Genomic DNA, 8967 nt, shown 5'->3' on the forward strand with positions numbered 1-8967 from the left:
GTGGTGAAATGTGAGAGAATCACTTACCCAAAATGTTGGCCCCCGTCATTCATCAGAGTATGGATGACAACCCTCGACTATTCTAGACAGTCTGTGGAACACTAGCAGGCCCGCAACCTGTAGGTGTAATGAACTATATGTTCATTTGATGTACTCTAAAAACCCATTGACATGTATTGCAGGGGGGAATACCTGTAAATAATACTGTCAATAAATGAGAGCTATGAACTTAGCACATGTTGAATAAACCTTGGCAGCTATGGACTTAGTGCCTGTTGTATAAACCCCTGTGATGAGGTGACTTTGTGTCTATTCCTTAGGATGAATCCTTAGAAAGGAGTGATAGTTGATTCTTAGGGTAAACCCTTAAGAAATAAATAAGATAATGGGGTTGGGGTAATTCGGTTGATTGATTGATGTTTAAGCATATTAAATTATGTATTGTGGGTTGAAAACCCTATATGCTCACCAGGCTTCCAAGCCTGACCCACTCAGCTGTTTATATTACAGGTAGAGGACCCCGAGCATAGTCGGATGATGATGATGAGTGATTTTGGATTATAGGCCAGTAGTTATAAATAACTGTTGTAAGGCTTATAATGTCTTGTTTATGCTTTTGATGTGTATCGGAACATGACATCCCGAGGTTTTAATATAAAACGAAATTATATATTTCTTAAAGAAAGGTTTTGACAAACTTTTATCATATTTTGTTTTTTGGGTCCAATTCCGCAACATCTTTTAAAAAGATTCTCTGACTTTATTTTAAAAAGCATAAATGAAATTGGTCTTTTCTGGCCGAGAAATTAGGGGATGGCACAGTTGGTATCAAAGCATTAGTTTAAGCGAATTAGGAAATTTGTAGGATTTCTAGACTTAAACTTAGAATGCTAAGCGATGATTGTGAGTTGAGTGTGTCCATTATATTTTAGGTAGTACACCTAAATTGACACGAGGACTATTTTATTTTAGGACGGATGCCTAAAATGCTTTTATGTGCTAAATGTTTTGTGTTATAGCTATAATGATGCTATTATTTGTTCGGATCTATGGTCTGTTGCCGACCGGATCTGGAAACCTTATGTGTGTGGGATTCTAAGCGTATGATTACGAGATTAGAACTAACATGTAAACGTTTCGAAGTGATAAGGAGATTTGTACGTCTATCGTAAATAAAGCTTTCCTATCTTAAATTCTCGCCCCATACACCGAACGTCTGTTTGGGTGTACAAAACGTTATGGTGAGACTCGTAGAGAATGGAGTAGATGGAGGAAATGAAAAGCTTATGATAGTGAATGATACCTATCAGAAGATATCATAAGAGTGGTATCTTGCCTTTAGAATATGTCTAATAAAATAACAGAACGTTTAGAGGGGTACGGTACGTCTGAAGTACACCTTCGATTGGCAGGATGATGGAATGGTTGGTGTAATTCTTGAAGTTATTCCATCGTCTGGAATTTCCATCACCAACCAAGTTGAAGCAGAATTGATGATTGAAGATACGCGTGGAAGAAGTCCTAGTAGAGTCTACGAAAATATCATGATTACTTCGACATATTCGTATGTGTTAAATTGTTTTGTGATTTTAGGACTTGGGGACTGCGAGACAGTACTTGGGACGAGTATGAGTAGGTGTGAATAGTAGTAGAGATCTATACTACTGGAAGCACATGACTCACACTTGGATCAGGGAAAGTCACAAGGTTACCAAGGAGCTATTATTTGATTACGTCTTGTTCTAGTCTGTCGTTACCATCGTTTCGGTAATGACTAAGAAGATGATTGTTATTCCGACCTTAGAGGTCATATCAAATCGAGTCCGACTAAGATGAGTTTATTATGTGGTTCAGAGAACCAAGTTTGATGTAGTATTTGACTTAAGCCAGAAGATTGAAGTGAGAAATGATCAAAGCGATCAATAGAAGTATCGCACTCATTGTTAAAGAAGTAGGTAGTTAGAAATGATACATGTTGAACTGTGATTGTATCACATTAGAACATGAAGGAAGGTATAGTTTGCTCCGAAATTTGTCCCTAGGAGATCTGAGTCTAAGTAGTGCAGTATACAATGAGAGATCATTAGAACATGACCCATCGGTCTGTTACAATAAACGAAGGAAAATACTTATTCTAAGAAGAAGAAGGAGTCCTCAATAAGGATTTATTTTGTAACTCGAAGGTTACGATTGAAAGTCCTATGGAGATCTGAAGCTTTTTAGGATTAGCTGGATATTATCGCTAATTTATCCGAGGCTTTTCTTCGATCGCGACTCCATTGACAGCTTTGACCCACAAAGGAGCTATCTATACTTGGAACAAGAAGCATAGGAAGCTTTGAGAAGTCAAAGAAGAAGTTGTGTGAAGCACCGATTCTTTCGTTACCTGAAGGAGTTGATGACTTCACATTTTATAGTAATGCCTCTGGAGTTGGGTTAGGTTGTGTTCTGACCCAAAGGGATAAAATGATAGCGTATGCATCAAGGCAATTGAAAGAGCATGAAAAGAACTACCCCACTCATGGTCTGGAGTTGGCAGTGGTAGTATTCGCCTTAAAGGGATGGAGAAGGAATTCAACATGAGGCAACGGCGCTGGCTAGAGTTACTCAAGGACTACGACTGTGAGATACTTTACCACCCTGGTAAAGCAAATGTTGTTGCTAATGCTCTCAGTCGAAAGGTAAATCTTGAAAAGAAAAGGCCAAGAGCGTTGAGAATTGAAGTTGTCTCGACAGATGTGGAAAGTATAAAGAAAGCTCAAGAGGAAGCTTTGGAGAAAAATGACCGGAAGGAGGAACGTTTGGGTAAAGCGTTGGTGTTTGATACAAACGGTCAAGGATTGAAGGTATTCAAGGATAGGATTTGGGTACCTAAGATGGGAGGAATAAGAGGTCTTCTGATGGAAGAAGCTCACAAAACCATGTACTCGATTCATCCCGGTAGTATGAAAATGTATTGGGATCTAAAAACCTATTACTGGTGGCCGACGATGAAGCTCGAAGTTGCAAAGTAAGTGGACGAGTGTGTAACTTGTGCTAGGGTTAAGGCACAACATCAGAAACCGTATGGGAGTTTAGAACCTTTACCTGTACCCATGGGTAAATGGGAAGATATCACTATGGATTTGTGACTAAACTACCCAGAACAAGGAACGGTCACGACATAATTTAGGTGGTCGTTGATCGCTTCACTAAGAGTGCGCATTTCATAGCAGCCAACGAGAAATGGTCTATGGCTAAACTTGCGAATTCTTACGTGAAGGAAATTGTGAGGCTACACGGTGTTCCGTTAACGATTGTATCCGATCGTGACAGTCGTTTTACCTGAAGGTTTTGGAGGAGTCTACAAGAGGATATGGGTACCAAGTTGTGTTTGAATACGGGTTACCATCGCAAACCGATGGTCAGAGCGAATAAACGATTCAAACATTGGAGGATATGCTGAGAACATGTACCCTGGAATTCCAAGGTAACTGGGATGAACATTTGCCTTTAGTAGAATTTTTCTAGGGTAATAGTTTCCACTCAAGCATCCAGATGGCACCTTATCACGCTTTGTATGGGGAAAAGTGTTGAATGCCGTCATGTTGACTGGAAGCTGGGGAAAAGCAGCTTATGGGACTTGAAATAGTCCATCAAACTGCTGGAAAGTTGAAAGTGATTAGGGAATGGATGTTAGCTGCTCAAAAGAGCTATGCTGACAAGAAAAGACAACTCATATCAATCGAAGTTGGAGTTTCGGTTTCTACTTGAAGTCTCGTCGTGGAGGGGACTTATAAGGTTTGGTAGAAGGGGAAAGTTGAGTCCAAGGTTTATTGGACCATTTAAAAGTTCTTCAGAAGATCGGGAATCAAGCTTACAAGCTAGAATTACCGGAAGAACTAGAGGGTATTAACAATACCTTTCATGTGTGTTATTTGAGGTAGTTCACGGGAGGTGTGCCCGACATAATTCCCATTTCTGAATTAAGGTTGGATAAGAGCAAGAGGTTAATTGGAGAACCTGAGGCAATCGTTGACCGTAATACTAAGAAGTTGTAACGTAAGATAGTCGATTTAGTGCTTGTGCGTTGGAAACATATAAATGGGCCAAATCCCACCTGGGAAACGGAGAGTGACATGGTGAGTCGCTACCCGTAGTTGTTTGTCGTTATGTGATTCCGGGGTCGGAATCATCCTAAGGGGGAGAGAGTTGTAACGCCCGTATTTCTAGGCTAGGCATTAATATTGACATAATGCTCTACGTTAACCTTTGTGACTCATTTAGAAGAAATGAAAAGGAATTATGTGAATATTATATGTTTTATGTGTTTTATGCTTAATTACTAGGAGTTAAATAATTAAGAATAAAAATGAGCGTAAAAAATAAATATTAGATAAAACCGATATCTATTAAGAAAGTTGTAGTGGTCGTGACAAGTATAACTAATATATAAAGAATGTCGAAATGCGAGTTATAACGAAGAAGTTATGACCTGTCGAAGTTTCGCGATAAACCGGCACGGTGCCGAATGTTGTAAAAAGTGAGTTTTTGATAAATTACTTTTTAGCCTTAGTAATCTAAACAAAACTCGTAGTATTCGTTAAACCGAAAAGTTTGATAAAAAGAACGCCCAAATCTGACTTCGGATGAGGAAGTTATGATTTTTCGAAGTTTCAACTTAGCAGTAGACATCTAAAAACTCGAATTTTAGATCGAGTGATTTTTAGCCGACACGACCTAAACGAGAATCGAAGGTCTCGTCATTAGTAGCACAACGGTAAAAAGTCTGACGAAAACGGACGTCGGAAATTAGCCGACGAAGTCTAAACGAAAGTTGTAGAGCATAATTTTACCTATGCGTGCATATAAAGAACGTCAAAAACGGAGCTCGTATGCGGAAGTTATGGATTTTAGAAGTTTTGGCGCGTAAACCGAGAAAATTCGCATAGTCACGTTTTTGCCACGTCACCTTCGCTGAAAGAGTGCCACGTGTTCGAAATTGGTGAGTCATGCGAAGCCACGTGTCGCCTTCCCTCGCATGAACAGTAGTTGTGTGTCGGATTCTGATTCGACCGAAGGGAGGCCCAATCCGAAGCTCGCAGCTGGACCGAGCCTCGCACCGCCTTAGCCTCCGAGCCTCGTAGAGGGACCACTAGACCTCGGTCCAATCAGCAGCTGCCACTGAGGCCTTCGCACGTGCAGCCACCTGCGCACCCTCGCCTGCGGACCCCACCTCCTTAGCCGACCTTCGGACCCGGACTTCGGTCCAATCAGGGACTGCCACCCGATCCCTCGCATGCGCAGCCCACGTGACTACTCTTCGGATCTGCTGTCGCATGGACTCTTCTCATATGTCCGATCAGCAGCTTCGGACCCTGTAAATAGAAGGGTATGCGAACCCTCCCGGGTACTTTTGGGATTTTGCCGCTTTTAACCCCTTTTTCCATATTTGCTTCATCTTAACATTCCCCAAAGCCCCGGTATCGATTCTAACACCCGAAATACGCCACGAAGTGCCCGAGAAGCCCGGAAAATTTATCTTTTCGGTTTCGAAGCCCGACCCTTCACAGAGCCCGGTTTCTCAATAAAACTCTCGGTTTTATTAGAAACGATCGTTTTAGGAAACGAATTGCTGCCCGATTTTCATTAAATCAGGTGAGTGTGTAGTTACTTTCACCTTACACATAGATATGAAGTATTTTACATAAAATACGTGTTATGTGAATATATATATATATATATATATATATATATATATATATATATATATATATATATATATATATATATATATATATATATATATATATATATATATATTGTTTGTTTATTTTGAGATGGGTGTTGAAGGAATGATTTATACAGGTTTTTAAATAATTTAAACTGTATGTGTATTTTTATCTACGAAAGATGTTGGGTAAAACATGGGTAGATGAAATAGTGGGTGTGATGAAAGGTGAGTTGGATAAAGGAGATGATCAGTAATATTGATCATGAGTTGAGGGTAAGTGGTGAAATTTGAGAGAATCACTTAACAAAAATGTTGGCCCCCGTCATTCAGCAGAGTATGGATGACAACCCTGGACTATTCTAGACAGTCTGTGGAACACTAGCAGGCCCACAACCTATAGGTGTAATGAACTATATGTTCATTTGATGTACTCTAAAAACCCATTGACATGTATTGCAGGAGGGGAATACCTGTAAATAATACTGTCAATAAATGAGAGCTATGAACTTAGCACATGTTGAATAAACCATGGCAGCTATGGACTTAGTGCCTGTTGTATAAACCCCGGTGATGAGGTGACTTTGTGTCTATTCCTCAGGATGAATCCTTAGGAAGGAGTGATAGTTGATTCTTAGGGTAAACCCTTAAGCAATAAATAAGATAATGGGGTTGGGGTAATTCGGTTGATTGATTGATGTTTAAGCATATTAAATTATGTATTGTGGGTTGAAAACCCTATATGCTCACTAGGCTTCCAAGCCTGACCCACTCAGCTGTTTATATTACAGGTAGACGACCCCGAGCATAGTCGGATGATGATAATGAGTGATTTTGGATTATAGGCCAGTAGTTATAAATAACTGTTGTAAGGCTTATAATGTCTTGTTTATGCTTTTGATCTGTATCGGAACATGACATCTCGAGGTTTTAATATAAAAGGAAATTATATATTTCTTAAAGAAAGGTTTTGACAAACTTTTATCGTATTTTGTTTTTGGGGACCAATTCCGCAACATCTTTTAAAAAGATTCTCTGACTTTGTTTTAAAAAGCATAAATTAAATCGGTCTTTTCTGGCCGAGAAATTAGGGGATGTCATAGTTCCTGATTGTTACAACAAGTTGTATTGTCGGTACCGCTTCCATCTCTGCTGGCGTTGTTAGCATGGAGTTGTGCCATGACGGCTGTCACGAATGCCGTGACTGTAGCTTGAAAAGTAGCAGAGTCTATCTGCAGGGTTGGTGCCTTGCTAGTTGGTTGGTTGCCTCTTGGTGAAGACATAGCTCTGTTTCACGATGAAAAAAAAACGACTTGGTGAGTGGGGATAATTATCTCAAGTGCATTCTTACGATTTATATTCACATATATAAATTTTTGCACATGGCTGTACTGTTCTTAGTGTTTCTGCTAACGTTCCTGAGACGGAGTTATGGTAGTGGGTAGAAGTAGGTTTCGTACAGGCGTTAAGCTTTACTCATCTTAGGACCATGTTTGTCCAAACACACTTAGCTGAGGAGTTTTGATGGGATCCGGTGTATTAGCGCTCGTATGATCGCACCCCATAGGTCTACAAAGAAGGGTACCTTTTAACTATGAGGCTTAAAAAGGTGAGATGATAGTGAGTCTTGAGTAAGGGTTTATACGTCAGGAGTTATTTATCTTAGTTCTGAGTGTATCGTATTCCGGTTGTTTATGGTGTTCTGAAAACAGTTCATAATGAAAGTATATATATAATAAACCCATGTATTTTAGTAGTTCTGTATCCAAGTGAAACCTTGTAATTTGATCCAAGGTATGTCCTTCTTACGATCAATTGATGTATGCTTAGTTATATATTAAGACTAAATAGACTTTCGAGTCTGTTAGGTATGTCCTAAGCCCATCTTGTAAATATGATTCTAGTAATTATGGTTTCAGAGAAAATTTTGACCTCGATGCAGGTCTGCCTCACATCCATGTAAGGAAAACTTTTGATAGCAAATAGATCTCTCGATTAGTATAACTGTTTAAATCGCAGTGTTGTGCTTACACATACAATAGAGTAGCACCAATGCATACTCATGAACCTAATTTACGAGGTCTTGTGAGCGGGATGAACTCTACTCATGACGATCCATCCCTTGCGATGCCTGAGGCAAAGTCGATGCACCTTGCAGCTCTGCCAATCGACGCTTGGCTACAACCATTCTCTCTTCGAATGCCGTGTGTCTACCCTGTTACTCTCTTGCCTCTGCCCGAGCGGCGATAAGGTCCTAAAAAGAAAGTTGGTCTCTGAAATAGTAGTCTCTTTCCGAGTCTTGGGTACGTGAGACGGTAGGGTCTGTAGTAGCGCGCAGTTTTCGAACTCGGTTTGCAGTCTCCCTGTTTTAATCCCCGATGTTCGCGATCCGTCGGGTCCTTGCCGAGAGGGATCTATCAGTCGGTCCCCCGTGGTTGAGGTCATAGCACCCTCGTTGGTCTCCACATGGTGATTGCTGTCATTGCCGTCGACTCCAACCCTCGATCACGGTTGCCCAACGGGGCACAGGTCCGATGTAGTCGAAACGGTTCGCGGGAACCCTGGCTATGCATGGAGGGTTGGTTACCTCCAGTTCCGCTTCTGATTCTTCTCATAACCATCCACCATTTCCCTGGTTGGGAAAATAGGGGTCGCCTGGTAAGTAGGATCTTGCTATGTTATACGTGTGAGAATAGGAGTGGGAGAGATAATTAATAGGCATCTAATCCTATAATTACTTATAGGGGGTGATCCTTATCAGTCACGTCTATAATCACATAGTGCATACCAGTTATACATAGTCTAAGATAGAATAGACCTTCGAATAAATGACTCTACTCTAAGTCCACAACCAAACAAGGAACAGGAAGTAGAGCAATAGTCATAGATTCTGAGTCTGTAATATCTTTAATTATGTATAACCTTGGCGTATGCACTCAGTCGTTAAAGACCTACTAATAGGGGTCTTTAGTTTTCACATAAGCTGGTTATGGTATCACAAAATACTCCTATTGTATTTTAATGTTTGACTTATGCTTTTCAATGTTTGTTTGTAGATAGAATTGGTAAGTTTTTAGACTTGTTGCAACGCCACAACCATTCCTGGGCATATGCTAATCACCTCTGGGTTAGACGTAGTTGATCAGGCTATGTCATTCCCAAACCTGACTATACATCCACAAGCCTACTTGTGCCATTCAACAATCATTACTTTTGTTTCGTTCTAGAATGATGCTGACCTTAGTATGTATGCATGC

Source organism: Lactuca virosa, chromosome 3 (assembly GCF_052849685.1).
Source record: "Lactuca virosa cultivar CGN04683 chromosome 3, Lactuca_virosa_CGN04683_v6, whole genome shotgun sequence".
NCBI classification, from domain to species: domain Eukaryota; kingdom Viridiplantae; phylum Streptophyta; class Magnoliopsida; order Asterales; family Asteraceae; genus Lactuca; species Lactuca virosa.